Raw genomic sequence first — 15,317 nt, 5'->3', positions numbered from 1 at the left:
GAGCTGTCAACGGGCATTCTAAGCTGAATGTGCCTGCTCTCGTCAGATCGCGGCCGCCAGCCAGCTTGAGGCCTGGCAAGTACCAGTATGGGTGACCGGCTGGGAATCCCAGGTCCCGTTGACTTTTAAGGCCGTGAGTAGGTTTCTTTCCGTTTCGGAGGTGCGTTCGCACTGCAGAAAGCCCATAGGAAAGGAGGAGGAGCTGTCAACGGGCATTCTATGCTGAATGTGCCTGCTCTCGTCAGATCACGGCCGCCAGCCAGCTTGAGGCCTGGCAAGTACCAGTATGGGTGACCGGCTGGGAATCCCAGGTCCCGTTGACTTTTAAGGCCGTGAGTAGGTTTCTTTCCTTTTCGGAGGTGCGTTCGCACTGCAGAAAGCCCATAGGAAAGGAGGAGGAGCTGTCAACGGGCATTCTAAGCTGAATGTGCCTGCTCTCGTCAGATCGCGGCCGCCAGCCAGCTTGAGGCCTGGCAAGTACCAGTATGGGTGACCGGCTGGGAATCCCAGGTCCCGTTGACTTTTAAGGCCGTGAGTAGGTTTCTTTCCTTTTCGGAGGTGCGTTCGCACTGCAGAAAGCCCATAGGAAAGGAGGAGGAGCTGTCAACGGGCATTCTAAGCTGAATGTACCTGCTCTCGTCAGATCGCGGCCGCCAGCCAGCTTGAGGCCTGGCAAGTACCAGTATGGGTGACCGGCTGGGAATCCCAGGTCCGGTTGACTTTTAAGGCCGTGAGTAGGTTTCTTTCCGTTTCGGAGGTGCGTTCGCACTGCAGAAAGCCCATAGGAAAGGAGGTGGAGCTGTCAACGGGCATTCTAAGCTGAATGTGCCTGCTCTCGTCAGATCGCGGCCGCCAGCCAGCTTGAGGCCTGGCAAGTACCAGTATGGGTGACCGGCTGGGAATCCCAGGTCCCGTTGACTTTTAAGGCCGTGAGTAGGTTTCTTTCCTTTTCGGAGGTGCATTCGCACTGCAGAAAGCCCATAGGAAAGGAGGAGGAGCTGTCAACGGGCATTCTAAGCTGAATGTGCCTGCTCTCGTCAGATCGCGGCCGCCAGCCAGCTTGAGGCCTGGCAAGTACCAGTATGGGTGACCGGCTGGGAATCCCAGGTCCCGTTGACTTTTAAGGCCGTGAGTAGGTTTCTTTCCGTTTCGGAGGTGCGTTCGCACTGCAGAAAGCCCATAGGAAAGGAGGAGGAGCTGTCAACGGGCATTCTAAGCTGAATGTGCCTGCTCTCGTCAGATCGCGGCCGCCAGCCAGCTTGAGGCCTGGCAAGTACCAGTATGGGTGACCGGCTGGGAATCCCAGGTCCTGTTGACTTTTAAGGCCGTGAGTAGGTTGCTTTCCTTTTCGGAGGTGCGTTCACACTGCAGAAAGCCCATAGGAAAGGAGGAGGAGCTGTCAACGGGCATTCTAAGCTGAATGTGCCTGCTCTCGTCAGATCGCGGCCGCCAGCCAGCTAGAGGCCTGGCAAGTACCAGTATGGGTGACCGGCTGGGAATCCCAGGTCCCGTTGACTTTTAAGGCCGTGAGTAGGTTTCTTTCCTTTTCGGAGGTGCGTTCACACTGCAGAAAGCCCATAGGAAAGGAGGAGGAGCTGTCAACGGGCATTCTAAGCTGAATGTGCCTGCTCTCGTCAGATCGCGGCCGCCAGCCAGCTTGAGGCCTGGCAAGTACCAGTATGGGTGACCGGCTGGGAATCCCAGGTCCCGTTGACTTTTAAGGCCGTGAGTAGGTTTCTTTCCTTTTCGGAAGTGCGTTCGCACTGCAGAAAGCCCATAGGAAAGGAGGAGCTGTCAACGGGCATTCTAAGCTGAATGTGCCTGCTCTCGTCAGATCGCGGCCGCCAGCCAGCTTGAGGCCTGGCAAGTACCAGTATGGGTGACCGGCTGGAAATCCCAGGTCCCGTTGACTTTTAAGGCCGTGAGTAGGTTTCTTTCCTTTTCGGAGGTGCGTTCGCACTGCAGAAAGCCCATAGGAAAGGAGGAGGAGCTGTCAACGGGCATTCTAAGCTGAATGTGCCTGCTCTCGTCAGATCGCGGCCGCCAGCCAGCTTGAGGCCTGGCAAGTACCAGTATGGGTGACCGGCTGGGAATCCCAGGTCCCGTTGACTTTTAAGGCCGTGAGTAGGTTTCTTTCCGTTTCGGAGGTGCGTTCGCACTGCAGAAAGCCCATAGGAAAGGAGGAGGAGCTGTCAACGGGCATTCTAAGCTGAATGTGCCTGCTCTCGTCAGATCGCGGCCGCCAGCCAGTTTGAGGCCTGGCAAGTACCAGTATGGGTGACCGGCTGGGAATCCCAGGTCCCGTTGACTTTTAAGGCCGTGAGTAGGTTGCTTTCCTTTTCGGAGGTGCGTTCGCACTGCAGAAAGCCCATAGGAAAGGAGGAGGAGCTGTCAACGGGCATTCTAAGCTGAATGTGCCTGCTCTCGTCAGATCGCGGCCGCCAGCCAGCTTGAGGCCTGGCAAGTACCAGTATGGGTGACCGGCTGGGAATCCCAGGTCCCGTTGACTTTTAAGGCCGTGAGTAGGTTGCTTTCCTTTTCGGAGGTGCGTTCGCACTGCAGAAAGCCCATAGGAAAGGAGGAGGAGCTGTCAACGGGCATTCTAAGCTGAATGTACCTGCTCTCGTCAGATCGCGGCCGCCAGCCAGCTTGAGGCCTGGCAAGTACCAGTATGGGTGACCGGCTGGGAATCCCAGGTCCCATTGACTTTTAAGGCCGTGAGTAGGTTTCTTTCCGTTTCGGAGGTGCGTTCGCACTGCAGAAAGCCCATAGGAAAGGAGGAGGAGCTGTCAACGGGCATTCTAAGCTGAATGTGCCTGCTCTCGTCAGATCGCGGCCGCCAGCCAGCTTGAGGCCTGGCAAGTACCAGTATGGGTGACCGGCTGGGAATCCGAGGTCCCGTTGACTTTTAAGGCCGTGAGTAGGTTGCTTTCCTTTTCGGAGGTGCGTTCGCACTGCAGAAAGCCCATAGGAAAGGAGGAGGAGCTGTCAACGGGCATTCTAAGCTGAATGTGCCTGCTCTCGTCAGATCGCGGCCGCCAGCCAGCTTGAGGCCTGGCAAGTACCAGTATGGGTGACCGGCTGGGAATCCCAGGTCCCGTTGACTTTTAAGGCCGTGAGTAGGTTTCTTTCCGTTTCGGAGGTGCGTTCGCACTGCAGAAAGCCCATAGGAAAGGAGGAGGAGCTGTCAACGGGCATTCTAAGCTGAATGTGCCTGCTCTCGTCAGATCGCGGCCGCCAGCCAGCTTGAGGCCTGGCAAGTACCAGTATGGGTGACCGGCTGGGAATCCCAGGTCCCGTTGACTTTTAAGGCCGTGAGTAGGTTTCTTTCCTTTTCGGAGGTGCGTTCGCACTGCAGAAAGCCCATAGGAAAGGAGGAGGAGCTGTCAACGGGCATTCTAAGCTGAATGTGCCTGCTCTCGTCAGATCGCGGCCGCCAGCCAGCTTGAGGCCTGGCAAGTACCAGTATGGGTGACTGGCTGGGAATCCCAGGTCCCGTTGACTTTTAAGGCCGTGAGTAGGTTTCTTTCCGTTTCGGAGGTGCGTTCGCACTGCAGAAAGCCCATAGGAAAGGAGGTGGAGCTGTCAATGGGCATTCTAAGCTGAATGTGCCTGCTCTCGTCAGATCGCGGCCGCCAGCCAGCTTGAGGCCTGGCAAGTACCAGTATGGGTGACCGGCTGGGAATCCCAGGTCCCGTTGACTTTTAAGGCCGTGAGTAGGTTGCTTTCCTTTTCGGAGGTGCGTTCGCACTGCAGAAAGCCCATAGGAAAGGAGGAGGAGCTGTCAACGGGCATTCTAAGCTGAATGTGCCTGCTCTCGTCAGATCGCGGCCGCCAGCCAGCTTGAGGCCTGGCAAGTACCAGTATGGGTGACCGGCTGGGAATCCCAGGTCCCGTTGACTTTTAAGGCCGTGAGTAGGTTTCTTTCCTTTTCGGAGGTGCGTTCGCACTGCAGAAAGCCCATAGGAAAGGAGGAGGAGCTGTCAACGGGCATTCTAAGCTGAATGTGCCTGCTCTCGTCAGATCGCGGCCGCCAGCCAGCTTGAGGCCTGGCAAGTACCAGTATGGGTGACCGGCTGGGAATCCCAGGTCCCGTTGACTTTTAAGGCCGTGAGTAGGTTTCTTTCCTTTTCGGAGGTGCGTTCGCACTGCAGAAAGCCCATAGGAAAGGAGGAGGAGCTGTCAACGGGCATTCTAAGCTGAATGTGCCTGCTCTCGTCAGATCGCGGCCGCCAGCCAGCTTGAGGCCTGGCAAGTACCAGTATGGGTGACCGGCTGGGAATCCCAGGTCCCGTTGACTTTTAAGGCCGTGAGTAGGTTTCTTTCCGTTTCGGAGGTGCGTTCGCACTGCAGAAAGCCCATAGGAAAGGAGGAGGAGCTGTCAACGGGCATTCTAAGCTGAATGTGCCTGCTCTCGTCAGATCGCGGCCGCCAGCCAGCTTGAGGCCTGGCAAGTACCAGTATGGGTGACCGGCTGGGAATCCCAGGTCCCGTTGACTTTTAAGGCCGTGAGTAGGTTTCTTTCCTTTTCGGAGGTGCGTTCGCACTGCAGAAAGCCCATAGGAAAGGAGGAGGAGCTGTCAACGGGCATTCTAAGCTGAATGTGCCTGCTCTCGTCAGATCGCGGCTGCCAGCCAGCTTGAGGCCTGGCAAGTACCAGTATGGGTGACTGGCTGGGAATCCCAGGTCCCGTTGACTTTTAAGGCCGTGAGTAGGTTTCTTTCCGTTTCGGAGGTGCGTTCGCACTGCAGAAAGCCCATAGGAAAGGAGGAGGAGCTGTCAACGGGCATTCTAAGCTGAATGTGCCTGCTCTCGTCAGATCGCGGCCGCCAGCCAGCTTGAGGCCTGGCAAGTACCAGTATGGGTGACCGGCTGGGAATCCCAGGTCCCGTTGACTTTTAAGGCCGCGAGTAGGTTGCTTTCCTTTTCGGAGGTGCGTTCGCACTGCAGAAAGCCCATAGGAAAGGAGGAGGAGCTGTCAACGGGCATTCTAAGCTGAATGTGCCTGCTCTCGTCAGATCGCGGCCGCCAGCCAGCTTGAGGCCTGGCAAGTACCAGTATGGGTGACCGGCTGGGAATCCCAGGTCCCGTTGACTTTTAAGGCCGTGAGTAGGTTTCTTTCCTTTTCGGAGGTGCGTTCGCACTGCAGAAAGCCCATAGGAAAGGAGGAGGAGCTGTCAACGGGCATCCTAAGCTGAATGTGCCTGCTCTCGTCAGATCGCGGCCGCCAGCCAGCTTGAGGCCTGGCAAGTACCAGTATGGGTGACCGGCTGGGAATCCGAGGTCCCGTTGACTTTTAAGGCCGTGAGTAGGTTGCTTTCCTTTTCGGAGGTGCGTTCGCACTGCAGAAAGCCCATAGGAAAGGAGGAGGAGCTGTCAACGGGCATTCTAAACTGAATGTACCTGCTCTCGTCAGATCGTGGCCGCCAGCCAGCTTGAGGCCTGGCAAGTACCAGTATGGGTGACCGGCTGGGAATCCCAGGTCCCATTGACTTTTAAGGCCGTGAGTAGGTTTCTTTCCGTTTCGGAGGTGCGTTCGCACTGCAGAAAGCCCATAGGAAAGGAGGAGGAGCTGTCAACGGGCATTCTAAGCTGAATGTGCCTGCTCTCGTCAGATCGCGGCCGCCAGCCAGCTTGAGGCCTGGCAAGTACCAGTATGGGTGACCGGCTGGGAATCCCAGGTCCCGTTGACTTTTAAGGCCGTGAGTAGGTTTCTTTCCTTTTCGGAGGTGCGTTCGCACTGCAGAAAGCCCATAGGAAAGGAGGAGGAGCTGTCAACGGGCATTCTTAGCTGAATGTGCCTGCTCTCGTCAGATCGCGGCCGCCAGCCAGCTTGAGGCCTGGCAAGTACCAGTATGGGTGACCGGCTGGGAATCCCAGGTCCCGTTGACTTTTAAGGCCGTGAGTAGGTTGCTTTCCTTTTCGGAGGTGCGTTCGCACTGCAGAAAGCCCATAGGAAAGGAGGAGGAGCTGTCAACGGGCATTCTAAGCTGAATGTGCCTGCTCTCGTCAGATCGCGGCCGCCAGCCAGCTTGAGGCCTGGCAAGTACCAGTATGGGTGACCGGCTGGGAATCCCAGGTCCCGTTGACTTTTAAGGCCGTGAGTAGGTTTCTTTCCTTTTCGGAAGTGCGTTCGCACTGCAGAAAGCCCATAGGAAAGGAGGAGGAGCTGTCAACGGGCATTCTAAGCTGAATGTGCCTGCTCTCGTCAGATCGCGGCCGCCAGCCAGCTTGAGGCCTGGCAAGTACCAGTATGGGTGACCGGCTGGGAATCCCAGGTCCAGTTGACTTTTAAGGCCGTGAGTAGGTTTCTTTCCTTTTCGGAGGTGCGTTCGCACTGCAGAAAGCCCATAGGAAAGGAGGAGGAGCTGTCAACGGGCAATCTAAGCTGAATGTGCCTGCTCTCGTCAGATCGCGGCCGCCAGACAGCTTGAGGCCTAGCAAGTACCAGTATGGGTGACCGGCTGGGAATCCCAGGTCCCGTTGACTTTTAAGGCCGTGAGTAGGTTTCTTTCCTTTTCGGAAGTGCGTTCGCACTGCAGAAAGCCCATAGGAAAGGAGGAGGAGCTATCAACGGGCATTCTAAGCTGAATGTGCCTGCCCTCGTCAGATCGCGGCCGCCAGCCAGCTTGAGGCCTGGCAAGTACCAGTATGGGTGACCGGCTGGGAATCCCAGGTCCCGTTGACTTTTAAGGCCGTGAGTAGGTTTCTTTCCTTTTCGGAGGTGCGTTCGCACTGCAGAAAGCCCATAGGAAAGGAGGAGGAGCTGTCAACGGGCATTCTAAGCTGAATGTGCCTGCTCTCGTCAGATCGCGGCCGCCAGCCAGCTTGAGGCCTGGCAAGTACCAGTATGGGTGACCGGCTGGGAATCCCAGGTCCCGTTGACTTTTAAGGCCGTGAGTAGGTTTCTTTCCTTTTCGGAGGTGCGTTCGCACTGCAGAAAGCCCATAGGAAAGGAGGAGGAGCTGTCAACGGGCATTCTAAGCTGAATGTCCCTGCTCTCGTCAGATCGCGGCCGCCAGCCAGCTTGAGGCCTGGCAAGTACCAGTATGGGTGACCGGCTGGGAATCCCAGGTCCCGTTGACTTTTAAGGCCGTGAGTAGGTTTCTTTCCGTTTCGGAGGTGCGTTCGCACTGCAGAAAGCCCATAGGAAAGGAGGAGGAGCTGTCAACGGGCATTCTAAGCTGAATGTGCCTGCTCTCGTCAGATCGCGGCCGCCAGCCAGCTTGAGGCCTGGCAAGTACCAGTATGGGTGACCGGCTGGGAATCCCAGGTCCCGTTGACTTTTAAGGCCGTGAGTAGGTTTCTTTCCTTTTCGGAGGTGCGTTCGCACTGCAGAAAGCCCATAGGAAAGGAGGAGGAGCTGTCAACGGGCATTCTAAGCTGAATGTGCCTGCTCTCGTCAGATCGCGGCCGCCAGCCAGCTTGAGGCCTGGCAAGTACCAGTATGGGTGACCGGCTGGGAATCTCAGGTCCCGTTGACTTTTAAGGCCGTGAGTAGGTTTCTTTCCTTTTCGGAGGTGCGTTCGCACTGCAGAAAGCCCATAGGAAAGGAGGAGGAGCTGTCAACGGGCATTCTAAGCTGAATGTGCCTGCTCTCGTCAGATCGCGGCCGCCAGCCAGCTTGAGGCCTGGCAAGTACCAGTATGGGTGACTGGCTGGGAATCCCAGGTCCCGTTGACTTTTAAGGCCGTGAGTAGGTTTCTTTCCTTTTCGGAGGTGCGTTCGCACTGCAGAAAGCCCATAGGAAAGGAGGAGGAGCTGTCAACGGGCATTCTAAGCTGAATGTGCCTGCTCTCGTCAGATCGCGGCCGCCAGCCAGCTTGAGGCCTGGCAAGTACCAGTATGGGTGACCGGCTGGGAATCCCAGGTCCCGTTGACTTTTAAGGCCGTGAGTAGGTTTCTTTCCTTTTCGGAGGTGCGTTCGCACTGCAGAAAGCCCATAGGAAAGGAGGAGGAGCTGTCAACGGGCATTCTAAGCTGAATGTGCCTGCTCTCGTCAGATTGCGGCCGCCAGCCAGCTTGAGGCCTGGCAAGTACCAGTATGGGTGACCGGCTGGGAATCCCAGGTCCCGTTGACTTTTAAGGCCGTGAGTAGGTTGCTTTCCTTTTCGGAGGTGCGTTCGCACTGCAGAAAGCCCATAGGAAAGGAGGAGGAGCTGTCAACGGGCATTCTAAGCTGAATGTGCCTGCTCTCGTCAGATCGCGGCCGCCAGCCAGCTTGAGGCCTGGCAAGTACCAGTATGGGTGACCGGCTGGGAATCCCAGGTCCCGTTGACATTTAAGGCCGTGAAAAGGTTTCTTTCCTTTTCGGAAGTGCGTTCGCACTGCAGAAAGCCCATAGGAAAGGAGGAGGAGCTGTCAACGGGCATTCTAAGCTGAATGTGCCTGCTCTCGTCAGATCGCGGCCGCCAGCCAGCTTGAGGCCTGGCAAGTACCAGTATGGGTGACCGGCTGGGAATCCCAGGTCCCGTTGACTTTTAAGGCCGTGAGTAGGTTTCTTTCCGTTTCGGAGGTGCGTTCGCACTGCAGAAAGCCCATAGGAAAGGAGGAGGAGCTGTCAACGGGCATTCTAAGCTGAATGTGCCTGCTCTCGTCAGATCGCGGCCGCCAGCCAGCTTGAGGCCTGGCAAGTACCAGTATGGGTGACCGGCTGGGAATCCCAGGTCCCGTTGACTTTTAAGGCCGTGAGTAGGTTTCTTTCCGTTTCGGAGGTGCGTTCGCACTGCAGAAAGCCCATAGGAAAGGAGGAGGAGCTGTCAACGGGCATTCTAAGCTGAATGTGCCTGCTCTCGTCAGATCGCGGCCGCCAGCCAGCTTGAGGCCTGGCAAGTACCAGTATGGGTGACCGGCTGGGAATCCCAGGTCCCGTTGACTTTTAAGGCCGTGAGTAGGTTGCTTTCCTTTTCGGAGGTGCGTTCGCACTGCAGAAAGCCCATAGGAAAGGAGGAGGAGCTGTCAACGGGCATTCTAAGCTGAATGTGCCTGCTCTCGTCAGATCGCGGCCGCCAGCCAGCTTGAGGCCTGGCAAGTACCAGTATGGGTGACCGGCTGGGAATCCCAGGTCCCGTTGACTTTTAAGGCCGTGAGTAGGTTTCTTTCCTTTTCGGAAGTGCGTTCGCACTGCAGAAAGCCCATAGGAAAGGAGGAGGAGCTGTCAACGGGCATTCTAAGCTGAATGTGCCTGCTCTCGTCAGATCGCGGCCGCCAGCCAGCTTGAGGCCTGGCAAGTACCAGTATGGGTGACCGGCTGGGAATCCCAGGTCCAGTTGACTTTTAAGGCCGTGAGTAGGTTTCTTTCCTTTTCGGAGGTGCGTTCGCACTGCAGAAAGCCCATAGGAAAGGAGGAGGAGCTGTCAACGGGCAATCTAAGCTGAATGTGCCTGCTCTCGTCAGATCGCGGCCGCCAGACAGCTTGAGGCCTAGCAAGTACCAGTATGGGTGACCGGCTGGGAATCCCAGGTCCCGTTGACTTTTAAGGCCGTGAGTAGGTTTCTTTCCTTTTCGGAAGTGCGTTCGCACTGCAGAAAGCCCATAGGAAAGGAGGAGGAGCTATCAACGGGCATTCTAAGCTGAATGTGCCTGCCCTCGTCAGATCGCGGCCGCCAGCCAGCTTGAGGCCTGGCAAGTACCAGTATGGGTGACCGGCTGGGAATCCCAGGTCCCGTTGACTTTTAAGGCCGTGAGTAGGTTTCTTTCCTTTTCGGAGGTGCGTTCGCACTGCAGAAAGCCCATAGGAAAGGAGGAGGAGCTGTCAACGGGCATTCTAAGCTGAATGTGCCTGCTCTCGTCAGATCGCGGCCGCCAGCCAGCTTGAGGCCTGGCAAGTACCAGTATGGGTGACCGGCTGGGAATCCCAGGTCCCGTTGACTTTTAAGGCCGTGAGTAGGTTTCTTTCCTTTTCGGAGGTGCGTTCGCACTGCAGAAAGCCCATAGGAAAGGAGGAGGAGCTGTCAACGGGCATTCTAAGCTGAATGTCCCTGCTCTCGTCAGATCGCGGCCGCCAGCCAGCTTGAGGCCTGGCAAGTACCAGTATGGGTGACCGGCTGGGAATCCCAGGTCCCGTTGACTTTTAAGGCCGTGAGTAGGTTTCTTTCCGTTTCGGAGGTGCGTTCGCACTGCAGAAAGCCCATAGGAAAGGAGGAGGAGCTGTCAACGGGCATTCTAAGCTGAATGTGCCTGCTCTCGTCAGATCGCGGCCGCCAGCCAGCTTGAGGCCTGGCAAGTACCAGTATGGGTGACCGGCTGGGAATCCCAGGTCCCGTTGACTTTTAAGGCCGTGAGTAGGTTTCTTTCCTTTTCGGAGGTGCGTTCGCACTGCAGAAAGCCCATAGGAAAGGAGGAGGAGCTGTCAACGGGCATTCTAAGCTGAATGTGCCTGCTCTCGTCAGATCGCGGCCGCCAGCCAGCTTGAGGCCTGGCAAGTACCAGTATGGGTGACCGGCTGGGAATCTCAGGTCCCGTTGACTTTTAAGGCCGTGAGTAGGTTTCTTTCCTTTTCGGAGGTGCGTTCGCACTGCAGAAAGCCCATAGGAAAGGAGGAGGAGCTGTCAACGGGCATTCTAAGCTGAATGTGCCTGCTCTCGTCAGATCGCGGCCGCCAGCCAGCTTGAGGCCTGGCAAGTACCAGTATGGGTGACCGGCTGGGAATCCCAGGTCCCGTTGACTTTTAAGGCCGTGAGTAGGTTTCTTTCCTTTTCGGAGGTGCGTTCGCACTGCAGAAAGCCCATAGGAAAGGAGGAGGAGCTGTCAACGGGCATTCTAAGCTGAATGTGCCTGCTCTCGTCAGATCGCGGCCGCCAGCCAGCTTGAGGCCTGGCAAGTACCAGTATGGGTGACCGGCTGGGAATCCCAGGTCCCGTTGACTTTTAAGGCCGTGAGTAGGTTTCTTTCCTTTTCGGAGGTGCGTTCGCACTGCAGAAAGCCCATAGGAAAGGAGGAGGAGCTGTCAACGGGCATTCTAAGCTGAATGTGCCTGCTCTCGTCAGATTGCGGCCGCCAGCCAGCTTGAGGCCTGGCAAGTACCAGTATGGGTGACCGGCTGGGAATCCCAGGTCCCGTTGACTTTTAAGGCCGTGAGTAGGTTGCTTTCCTTTTCGGAGGTGCGTTCGCACTGCAGAAAGCCCATAGGAAAGGAGGAGGAGCTGTCAACGGGCATTCTAAGCTGAATGTGCCTGCTCTCGTCAGATCGCGGCCGCCAGCCAGCTTGAGGCCTGGCAAGTACCAGTATGGGTGACCGGCTGGGAATCCCAGGTCCCGTTGACATTTAAGGCCGTGAAAAGGTTTCTTTCCTTTTCGGAAGTGCGTTCGCACTGCAGAAAGCCCATAGGAAAGGAGGAGGAGCTGTCAACGGGCATTCTAAGCTGAATGTGCCTGCTCTCGTCAGATCGCGGCCGCCAGCCAGCTTGAGGCCTGGCAAGTACCAGTATGGGTGACCGGCTGGGAATCCCAGGTCCCGTTGACTTTTAAGGCCGTGAGTAGGTTTCTTTCCGTTTCGGAGGTGCGTTCGCACTGCAGAAAGCCCATAGGAAAGGAGGAGGAGCTGTCAACGGGCATTCTAAGCTGAATGTGCCTGCTCTCGTCAGATCGCGGCCGCCAGCCAGCTTGAGGCCTGGCAAGTACCAGTATGGGTGACCGGCTGGGAATCCCAGGTCCCGTTGACTTTTAAGGCCGTGAGTAGGTTTCTTTCCGTTTCGGAGGTGCGTTCGCACTGCAGAAAGCCCATAGGAAAGGAGGAGGAGCTGTCAACGGGCATTCTAAGCTGAATGTGCCTGCTCTCGTCAGATCGCGGCCGCCAGCCAGCTTGAGGCCTGGCAAGTACCAGTATGGGTGACCGGCTGGGAATCCCAGGTCCCGTTGACTTTTAAGGCCGTGAGTAGGTTTCTTTCCTTTTCGGAGGTGCGTTCGCACTGCAGAAAGCCCATAGGAAAGGAGGAGGAGCTGTCAACGGGCATTCTAAGCTGAATGTGCCTGCTCTCGTCAGATCGCGGCCGCCAGCCAGCTTGAGGCCTGGCAAGTACCAGTATGGGTGACCGGCTGGGAATCCCAGGTCCCGTTGACTTTTAAGGCCGTGAGTAGGTTGCTTTCCTTTTCGGAGGTGCGTTCGCACTGCAGAAAGCCCATAGGAAAGGAGGAGGAGCTGTCAACGGGCATTCTAAGCTGAATGTGCCTGCTCTCGTCAGATCGCGGCCGCCAGCCAGCTTGAGGCCTGGCAAGTACCAGTATGGGTGACCGGCTGGGAATCCCAGGTCCCGTTGACTTTTAAGGCCGTGAGTAGGTTTCTTTCCTTTTCGGAGGTGCGTTCGCACTGCAGAAAGCCCATAGGAAAGGAGGAGGAGCTGTCAACGGGCATTCTAAGCTGAATGTGCCTGCTCTCGTCAGATCGCGGCCGCCAGCCAGCTTGAGGCCTGGCAAGTACCAGTATGGGTGACCGGCTGGGAATCCCAGGTCCCGTTGACTTTTAAGGCCGTGAGTAGGTTTCTTTCCTTTTCGGAGGTGCGTTCGCACTGCAGAAAGCCCATAGGAAAGGAGGAGGAGCTGTCAACGGGCATTCTAAGCTGAATGTGCCTGCTCTCGTCAGATCGCGGCCGCCAGCCAGCTTGAGGCCTGGCAAGTACCAGTATGGGTGACCGGCTGGGAATCCCAGGTCCCGTTGACTTTTAAGGCCGTGAGTAGGTTTCTTTCCTTTTCGGAGGTGCGTTCGCACTGCAGAAAGCCCATAGGAAAGGAGGAGGAGCTGTCAACGGGCATTCTAAGCTGAATGTGCCTGCTCTCGTCAGATCGCGGCCGCCAGCCAGCTTGAGGCCTGGCAAGTACCAGTATGGGTGACCGGCTGGGAATCCCAGGTCCCGTTGACTTTTAAGGCCGTGAGTAGGTTTCTTTCCTTTTCGGAGGTGCGTTCGCACTGCAGAAAGCCCATAGGAAAGGAGGAGGAGCTGTCAACGGGCATTCTAAGCTGAATGTGCCTGCTCTCGTCAGATCGCGGCCGCCAGCCAGCTTGAGGCCTGGCAAGTACCAGTATGGGTGACCGGCTGGGAATCCCAGGTCCCGTTGACTTTTAAGGCCGTGAGTAGGTTTCTTTCCTTTTCGGAGGTGCGTTCGCACTGCAGAAAGCCCATAGGAAAGGAGGAGGAGCTGTCAACGGGCATTCTAAGCTGAATGTGCCTGCTCTCGTCAGATCGCGGCCGCCAGCCAGCTTGAGGCCTGGCAAGTACCAGTATGGGTGACCGGCTGGGAATCCCAGGTCCCGTTGACTTTTAAGGCCGTGAGTAGGTTTCTTTCCGTTTCTTTCCGTTTCGGAGGTGCGTTCGCACTGCAGAAAGCCCATAGGAAAGGAGGAGGAGCTGTCAACGGGCATTCTAAGCTGAATGTGCCTGCTCTCGTCAGATCGCGGCCGCTAGCCAGCTTGAGGCCTGGCAAGTACCAGTATGGGTGACCGGCTGGGAATCCCAGGTCCCGTTGACTTTTAAGGCCGTGAGTAGGTTTCTTTCCTTTTCGGAGGTGCGTTCGCACTGCAGAAAGCCCATAGGAAAGGAGGAGGAGCTGTCAACAGGCATTCTTAGCTGAATGTGCCTGCTCTCGTCAGATCGCGGCCGCCAGCCAGCTTGAGGCCTGGCAAGTACCAGTATGGGTGACCGGCTGGGAATCCCAGGTCCAGTTGACTTTTAAGGCCGTGAGTAGGTTGCTTTCCTTTTCGGAGGTGCGTTCGCACTGCAGAAAGCCCATAGGAAAGGAGGAGGAGCTGTCAACGGGCATTCTTAGCTGAATGTGCCTGCTCTCGTCAGATCGCGGCCGCCAGCCAGCTTGAGGCCTGGCAAGTACCAGTATGGGTGACCGGCTGGGAATCCCAGGTCCAGTTGACTTTTAAGGCCGTGAGTAGGTTGCTTTCCTTTTCGGAGGTGCGTTCGCACTGCAGAAAGCCCATAGGAAAGGAGGAGGAGCTGTCAACGGGCATTCAAAGCTGAATGTGCCTGCTCTCGTCAGATCGCGGCCGCCAGCCAGCTTGAGGCCTGGCAAGTACCAGTATGGGTGACCGGCTGGGAATCCCAGGTCCCGTTGACTTTTAAGGCCGTGAGTAGGTTCCTTTCCGTTTCGGAGGTGCGTTCGCACTGCAGAAAGCCCATAGGAAAGGAGGAGGAGCTGTCAACGGGCATTCAAAGCTGAATGTGCCTGCTCTCGTCAGATCGCGGCCGCCAGCCAGCTTGAGGCCTGGCAAGTACCAGTATGGGTGACCGGCTGGGAATCCCAGGTCCCGTTGACTTTTAAGGCCGTGAGTAGGTTTCTTTCCTTTTCGGAGGTGCGTTCGCACTGCAGAAAGCCCATAGGAAAGGAGGAGGAGCTGTCAACGGGCATTCTAAGCTGAATGTGCCTGCTCTCGTCAGATCGTGGCCGCCAGCCAGCTTGAGGCCTGGCAAGTACCAGTATGGGTGACCGGCTGGGAATCCCAGGTCCCGTTGACTTTTAAGGCCGTGAGTAGGTTTCTTTCCTTTTCGGAGGTGCGTTCGCACTGCAGAAAGCCCATAGGAAAGGAGGAGGAGCTGTCAACGGGCATTCTAAGCTGAATGTGCCTGCTCTCGTCAGATCGCGGCCGCCAGCCAGCTTGAGGCCTGGCAAGTACCAGTATGGGTGACCGGCTGGGAATCCCAGGTCCCGTTGACTTTTAAGGCCGTGAGTAGGTTTCTTTCCTTTTCGGAGGTGCGTTCGCACTGCAGAAAGCCCATAGGAAAGGAGGAGGAGCTGTCAACGGGCATTCTAAGCTGAATGTGCCTGCTCTCGTCAGATCGCGGCCGCCAGCCAGCTTGAGGCCTGGCAAGTACCAGTATGGGTGACCGGCTGGGAATCCCAGGTCCCGTTGACTTTTAAGGCCGTGAGTAGGTTTCTTTCCTTTTCGGAGGTGCGTTCGCACTGCAGAAAGCCCATAGGAAAGGAGGAGGAGCTGTCAACGGGCATTCTAAGCTGAATGTGCCTGCTCTCGTCAGATCGCGGCCGCCAGCCAGCTTGAGGCCTGGCAAGTACCAGTATGGGTGACCGGCTGGGAATCCCAGGTCCCGTTGACTTTTAAGGCCGTGAGTAGGTTTCTTTCCTTTTCGGAGGTGCGTTCGCACTGCAGAAAGCCCATAGGAAAGGAGGAGGAGCTGTCAACGGGCATTCTAATCTGAATGTGCCTGCTCTCGTCAGATCGCAGCCGCCAGCCAGCTTGAGGCCTGGCAAGTACCAGTATGGGTGACCGGCTGGGAATCCCAGGTCCCGTTGACTTTTAAGGCCGTGAGTAGGTTTCTTTCCTTTTCGGAGGTGCGTTCGCACTGCAGAAAGCCCAT

At 56.7% G+C, this 15,317-nt stretch overlaps 76 pseudogenes; all 76 read left to right on the top strand.

Moving 5' to 3' along the window:
• The first annotated feature begins 5 nt into the window (after window positions 1–5).
• Window positions 6–124, top strand: LOC136598010 (5S ribosomal RNA; annotated as a pseudogene).
• Window positions 125–204: 80 nt separating this feature from the next.
• LOC136598317 (5S ribosomal RNA) lies at window positions 205–323 on the top strand (annotated as a pseudogene).
• An 80-nt stretch (window positions 324–403) lies between these two features.
• On the top strand, window positions 404–522 carry LOC136598009 (5S ribosomal RNA; annotated as a pseudogene).
• An 80-nt stretch (window positions 523–602) lies between these two features.
• Window positions 603–721, top strand: LOC136598216 (5S ribosomal RNA; annotated as a pseudogene).
• An 80-nt stretch (window positions 722–801) lies between these two features.
• LOC136598007 (5S ribosomal RNA) lies at window positions 802–920 on the top strand (annotated as a pseudogene).
• An 80-nt stretch (window positions 921–1,000) lies between these two features.
• On the top strand, window positions 1,001–1,119 carry LOC136598006 (5S ribosomal RNA; annotated as a pseudogene).
• Window positions 1,120–1,199: 80 nt separating this feature from the next.
• Window positions 1,200–1,318, top strand: LOC136598139 (5S ribosomal RNA; annotated as a pseudogene).
• An 80-nt stretch (window positions 1,319–1,398) lies between these two features.
• LOC136598178 (5S ribosomal RNA) lies at window positions 1,399–1,517 on the top strand (annotated as a pseudogene).
• An 80-nt stretch (window positions 1,518–1,597) lies between these two features.
• Window positions 1,598–1,716, top strand: LOC136598005 (5S ribosomal RNA; annotated as a pseudogene).
• A 77-nt stretch (window positions 1,717–1,793) lies between these two features.
• On the top strand, window positions 1,794–1,912 carry LOC136598243 (5S ribosomal RNA; annotated as a pseudogene).
• An 80-nt stretch (window positions 1,913–1,992) lies between these two features.
• On the top strand, window positions 1,993–2,111 carry LOC136598004 (5S ribosomal RNA; annotated as a pseudogene).
• An 80-nt stretch (window positions 2,112–2,191) lies between these two features.
• LOC136598186 (5S ribosomal RNA) lies at window positions 2,192–2,310 on the top strand (annotated as a pseudogene).
• An 80-nt stretch (window positions 2,311–2,390) lies between these two features.
• On the top strand, window positions 2,391–2,509 carry LOC136598002 (5S ribosomal RNA; annotated as a pseudogene).
• Window positions 2,510–2,589: 80 nt separating this feature from the next.
• Window positions 2,590–2,708, top strand: LOC136598188 (5S ribosomal RNA; annotated as a pseudogene).
• An 80-nt stretch (window positions 2,709–2,788) lies between these two features.
• On the top strand, window positions 2,789–2,907 carry LOC136598277 (5S ribosomal RNA; annotated as a pseudogene).
• An 80-nt stretch (window positions 2,908–2,987) lies between these two features.
• Window positions 2,988–3,106, top strand: LOC136598001 (5S ribosomal RNA; annotated as a pseudogene).
• An 80-nt stretch (window positions 3,107–3,186) lies between these two features.
• On the top strand, window positions 3,187–3,305 carry LOC136598000 (5S ribosomal RNA; annotated as a pseudogene).
• An 80-nt stretch (window positions 3,306–3,385) lies between these two features.
• LOC136598220 (5S ribosomal RNA) lies at window positions 3,386–3,504 on the top strand (annotated as a pseudogene).
• Window positions 3,505–3,584: 80 nt separating this feature from the next.
• Window positions 3,585–3,703, top strand: LOC136598172 (5S ribosomal RNA; annotated as a pseudogene).
• Window positions 3,704–3,783: 80 nt separating this feature from the next.
• LOC136597999 (5S ribosomal RNA) lies at window positions 3,784–3,902 on the top strand (annotated as a pseudogene).
• An 80-nt stretch (window positions 3,903–3,982) lies between these two features.
• Window positions 3,983–4,101, top strand: LOC136597998 (5S ribosomal RNA; annotated as a pseudogene).
• Window positions 4,102–4,181: 80 nt separating this feature from the next.
• Window positions 4,182–4,300, top strand: LOC136597996 (5S ribosomal RNA; annotated as a pseudogene).
• An 80-nt stretch (window positions 4,301–4,380) lies between these two features.
• LOC136597995 (5S ribosomal RNA) lies at window positions 4,381–4,499 on the top strand (annotated as a pseudogene).
• Window positions 4,500–4,579: 80 nt separating this feature from the next.
• On the top strand, window positions 4,580–4,698 carry LOC136598240 (5S ribosomal RNA; annotated as a pseudogene).
• An 80-nt stretch (window positions 4,699–4,778) lies between these two features.
• On the top strand, window positions 4,779–4,897 carry LOC136597994 (5S ribosomal RNA; annotated as a pseudogene).
• An 80-nt stretch (window positions 4,898–4,977) lies between these two features.
• Window positions 4,978–5,096, top strand: LOC136597993 (5S ribosomal RNA; annotated as a pseudogene).
• An 80-nt stretch (window positions 5,097–5,176) lies between these two features.
• On the top strand, window positions 5,177–5,295 carry LOC136598288 (5S ribosomal RNA; annotated as a pseudogene).
• Window positions 5,296–5,574: 279 nt separating this feature from the next.
• LOC136597992 (5S ribosomal RNA) lies at window positions 5,575–5,693 on the top strand (annotated as a pseudogene).
• An 80-nt stretch (window positions 5,694–5,773) lies between these two features.
• On the top strand, window positions 5,774–5,892 carry LOC136598146 (5S ribosomal RNA; annotated as a pseudogene).
• Window positions 5,893–5,972: 80 nt separating this feature from the next.
• LOC136597990 (5S ribosomal RNA) lies at window positions 5,973–6,091 on the top strand (annotated as a pseudogene).
• Window positions 6,092–6,171: 80 nt separating this feature from the next.
• On the top strand, window positions 6,172–6,290 carry LOC136598281 (5S ribosomal RNA; annotated as a pseudogene).
• An 80-nt stretch (window positions 6,291–6,370) lies between these two features.
• LOC136598284 (5S ribosomal RNA) lies at window positions 6,371–6,489 on the top strand (annotated as a pseudogene).
• Window positions 6,490–6,569: 80 nt separating this feature from the next.
• LOC136598314 (5S ribosomal RNA) lies at window positions 6,570–6,688 on the top strand (annotated as a pseudogene).
• Window positions 6,689–6,768: 80 nt separating this feature from the next.
• On the top strand, window positions 6,769–6,887 carry LOC136597989 (5S ribosomal RNA; annotated as a pseudogene).
• Window positions 6,888–6,967: 80 nt separating this feature from the next.
• Window positions 6,968–7,086, top strand: LOC136598155 (5S ribosomal RNA; annotated as a pseudogene).
• An 80-nt stretch (window positions 7,087–7,166) lies between these two features.
• Window positions 7,167–7,285, top strand: LOC136597988 (5S ribosomal RNA; annotated as a pseudogene).
• An 80-nt stretch (window positions 7,286–7,365) lies between these two features.
• On the top strand, window positions 7,366–7,484 carry LOC136598185 (5S ribosomal RNA; annotated as a pseudogene).
• Window positions 7,485–7,564: 80 nt separating this feature from the next.
• Window positions 7,565–7,683, top strand: LOC136598219 (5S ribosomal RNA; annotated as a pseudogene).
• Window positions 7,684–7,763: 80 nt separating this feature from the next.
• On the top strand, window positions 7,764–7,882 carry LOC136597987 (5S ribosomal RNA; annotated as a pseudogene).
• Window positions 7,883–7,962: 80 nt separating this feature from the next.
• LOC136598237 (5S ribosomal RNA) lies at window positions 7,963–8,081 on the top strand (annotated as a pseudogene).
• Window positions 8,082–8,161: 80 nt separating this feature from the next.
• On the top strand, window positions 8,162–8,280 carry LOC136598143 (5S ribosomal RNA; annotated as a pseudogene).
• Window positions 8,281–8,360: 80 nt separating this feature from the next.
• LOC136597985 (5S ribosomal RNA) lies at window positions 8,361–8,479 on the top strand (annotated as a pseudogene).
• Window positions 8,480–8,559: 80 nt separating this feature from the next.
• On the top strand, window positions 8,560–8,678 carry LOC136597984 (5S ribosomal RNA; annotated as a pseudogene).
• An 80-nt stretch (window positions 8,679–8,758) lies between these two features.
• On the top strand, window positions 8,759–8,877 carry LOC136597983 (5S ribosomal RNA; annotated as a pseudogene).
• An 80-nt stretch (window positions 8,878–8,957) lies between these two features.
• On the top strand, window positions 8,958–9,076 carry LOC136597982 (5S ribosomal RNA; annotated as a pseudogene).
• An 80-nt stretch (window positions 9,077–9,156) lies between these two features.
• On the top strand, window positions 9,157–9,275 carry LOC136598280 (5S ribosomal RNA; annotated as a pseudogene).
• Window positions 9,276–9,355: 80 nt separating this feature from the next.
• Window positions 9,356–9,474, top strand: LOC136598282 (5S ribosomal RNA; annotated as a pseudogene).
• An 80-nt stretch (window positions 9,475–9,554) lies between these two features.
• Window positions 9,555–9,673, top strand: LOC136598313 (5S ribosomal RNA; annotated as a pseudogene).
• Window positions 9,674–9,753: 80 nt separating this feature from the next.
• Window positions 9,754–9,872, top strand: LOC136597981 (5S ribosomal RNA; annotated as a pseudogene).
• Window positions 9,873–9,952: 80 nt separating this feature from the next.
• On the top strand, window positions 9,953–10,071 carry LOC136598154 (5S ribosomal RNA; annotated as a pseudogene).
• An 80-nt stretch (window positions 10,072–10,151) lies between these two features.
• On the top strand, window positions 10,152–10,270 carry LOC136597980 (5S ribosomal RNA; annotated as a pseudogene).
• Window positions 10,271–10,350: 80 nt separating this feature from the next.
• Window positions 10,351–10,469, top strand: LOC136598183 (5S ribosomal RNA; annotated as a pseudogene).
• An 80-nt stretch (window positions 10,470–10,549) lies between these two features.
• Window positions 10,550–10,668, top strand: LOC136597978 (5S ribosomal RNA; annotated as a pseudogene).
• An 80-nt stretch (window positions 10,669–10,748) lies between these two features.
• On the top strand, window positions 10,749–10,867 carry LOC136597977 (5S ribosomal RNA; annotated as a pseudogene).
• Window positions 10,868–10,947: 80 nt separating this feature from the next.
• Window positions 10,948–11,066, top strand: LOC136598236 (5S ribosomal RNA; annotated as a pseudogene).
• An 80-nt stretch (window positions 11,067–11,146) lies between these two features.
• On the top strand, window positions 11,147–11,265 carry LOC136598142 (5S ribosomal RNA; annotated as a pseudogene).
• An 80-nt stretch (window positions 11,266–11,345) lies between these two features.
• Window positions 11,346–11,464, top strand: LOC136597976 (5S ribosomal RNA; annotated as a pseudogene).
• An 80-nt stretch (window positions 11,465–11,544) lies between these two features.
• On the top strand, window positions 11,545–11,663 carry LOC136597974 (5S ribosomal RNA; annotated as a pseudogene).
• Window positions 11,664–11,743: 80 nt separating this feature from the next.
• On the top strand, window positions 11,744–11,862 carry LOC136597973 (5S ribosomal RNA; annotated as a pseudogene).
• An 80-nt stretch (window positions 11,863–11,942) lies between these two features.
• On the top strand, window positions 11,943–12,061 carry LOC136597972 (5S ribosomal RNA; annotated as a pseudogene).
• Window positions 12,062–12,141: 80 nt separating this feature from the next.
• LOC136597971 (5S ribosomal RNA) lies at window positions 12,142–12,260 on the top strand (annotated as a pseudogene).
• Window positions 12,261–12,340: 80 nt separating this feature from the next.
• LOC136597970 (5S ribosomal RNA) lies at window positions 12,341–12,459 on the top strand (annotated as a pseudogene).
• Window positions 12,460–12,539: 80 nt separating this feature from the next.
• On the top strand, window positions 12,540–12,658 carry LOC136597969 (5S ribosomal RNA; annotated as a pseudogene).
• Window positions 12,659–12,738: 80 nt separating this feature from the next.
• LOC136597968 (5S ribosomal RNA) lies at window positions 12,739–12,857 on the top strand (annotated as a pseudogene).
• Window positions 12,858–12,937: 80 nt separating this feature from the next.
• On the top strand, window positions 12,938–13,056 carry LOC136597966 (5S ribosomal RNA; annotated as a pseudogene).
• Window positions 13,057–13,136: 80 nt separating this feature from the next.
• On the top strand, window positions 13,137–13,255 carry LOC136597965 (5S ribosomal RNA; annotated as a pseudogene).
• Window positions 13,256–13,345: 90 nt separating this feature from the next.
• Window positions 13,346–13,464, top strand: LOC136598156 (5S ribosomal RNA; annotated as a pseudogene).
• An 80-nt stretch (window positions 13,465–13,544) lies between these two features.
• On the top strand, window positions 13,545–13,663 carry LOC136598304 (5S ribosomal RNA; annotated as a pseudogene).
• An 80-nt stretch (window positions 13,664–13,743) lies between these two features.
• Window positions 13,744–13,862, top strand: LOC136598299 (5S ribosomal RNA; annotated as a pseudogene).
• Window positions 13,863–13,942: 80 nt separating this feature from the next.
• Window positions 13,943–14,061, top strand: LOC136598267 (5S ribosomal RNA; annotated as a pseudogene).
• Window positions 14,062–14,141: 80 nt separating this feature from the next.
• LOC136598266 (5S ribosomal RNA) lies at window positions 14,142–14,260 on the top strand (annotated as a pseudogene).
• Window positions 14,261–14,340: 80 nt separating this feature from the next.
• LOC136598227 (5S ribosomal RNA) lies at window positions 14,341–14,459 on the top strand (annotated as a pseudogene).
• An 80-nt stretch (window positions 14,460–14,539) lies between these two features.
• On the top strand, window positions 14,540–14,658 carry LOC136597963 (5S ribosomal RNA; annotated as a pseudogene).
• An 80-nt stretch (window positions 14,659–14,738) lies between these two features.
• LOC136597962 (5S ribosomal RNA) lies at window positions 14,739–14,857 on the top strand (annotated as a pseudogene).
• An 80-nt stretch (window positions 14,858–14,937) lies between these two features.
• LOC136597961 (5S ribosomal RNA) lies at window positions 14,938–15,056 on the top strand (annotated as a pseudogene).
• Window positions 15,057–15,136: 80 nt separating this feature from the next.
• LOC136598165 (5S ribosomal RNA) lies at window positions 15,137–15,255 on the top strand (annotated as a pseudogene).
• The last annotated feature ends 62 nt before the right edge of the window (window positions 15,256–15,317 follow it).

Source organism: Eleutherodactylus coqui, unplaced genomic scaffold (assembly GCF_035609145.1).
Source record: "Eleutherodactylus coqui strain aEleCoq1 unplaced genomic scaffold, aEleCoq1.hap1 HAP1_SCAFFOLD_448, whole genome shotgun sequence".
Lineage (NCBI taxonomy): Eukaryota > Metazoa > Chordata > Amphibia > Anura > Eleutherodactylidae > Eleutherodactylus > Eleutherodactylus coqui.
The sequence above is the reverse complement of the archived record's forward strand: the minus strand, read 5'-3'. Positions and strand labels throughout refer to the sequence as shown.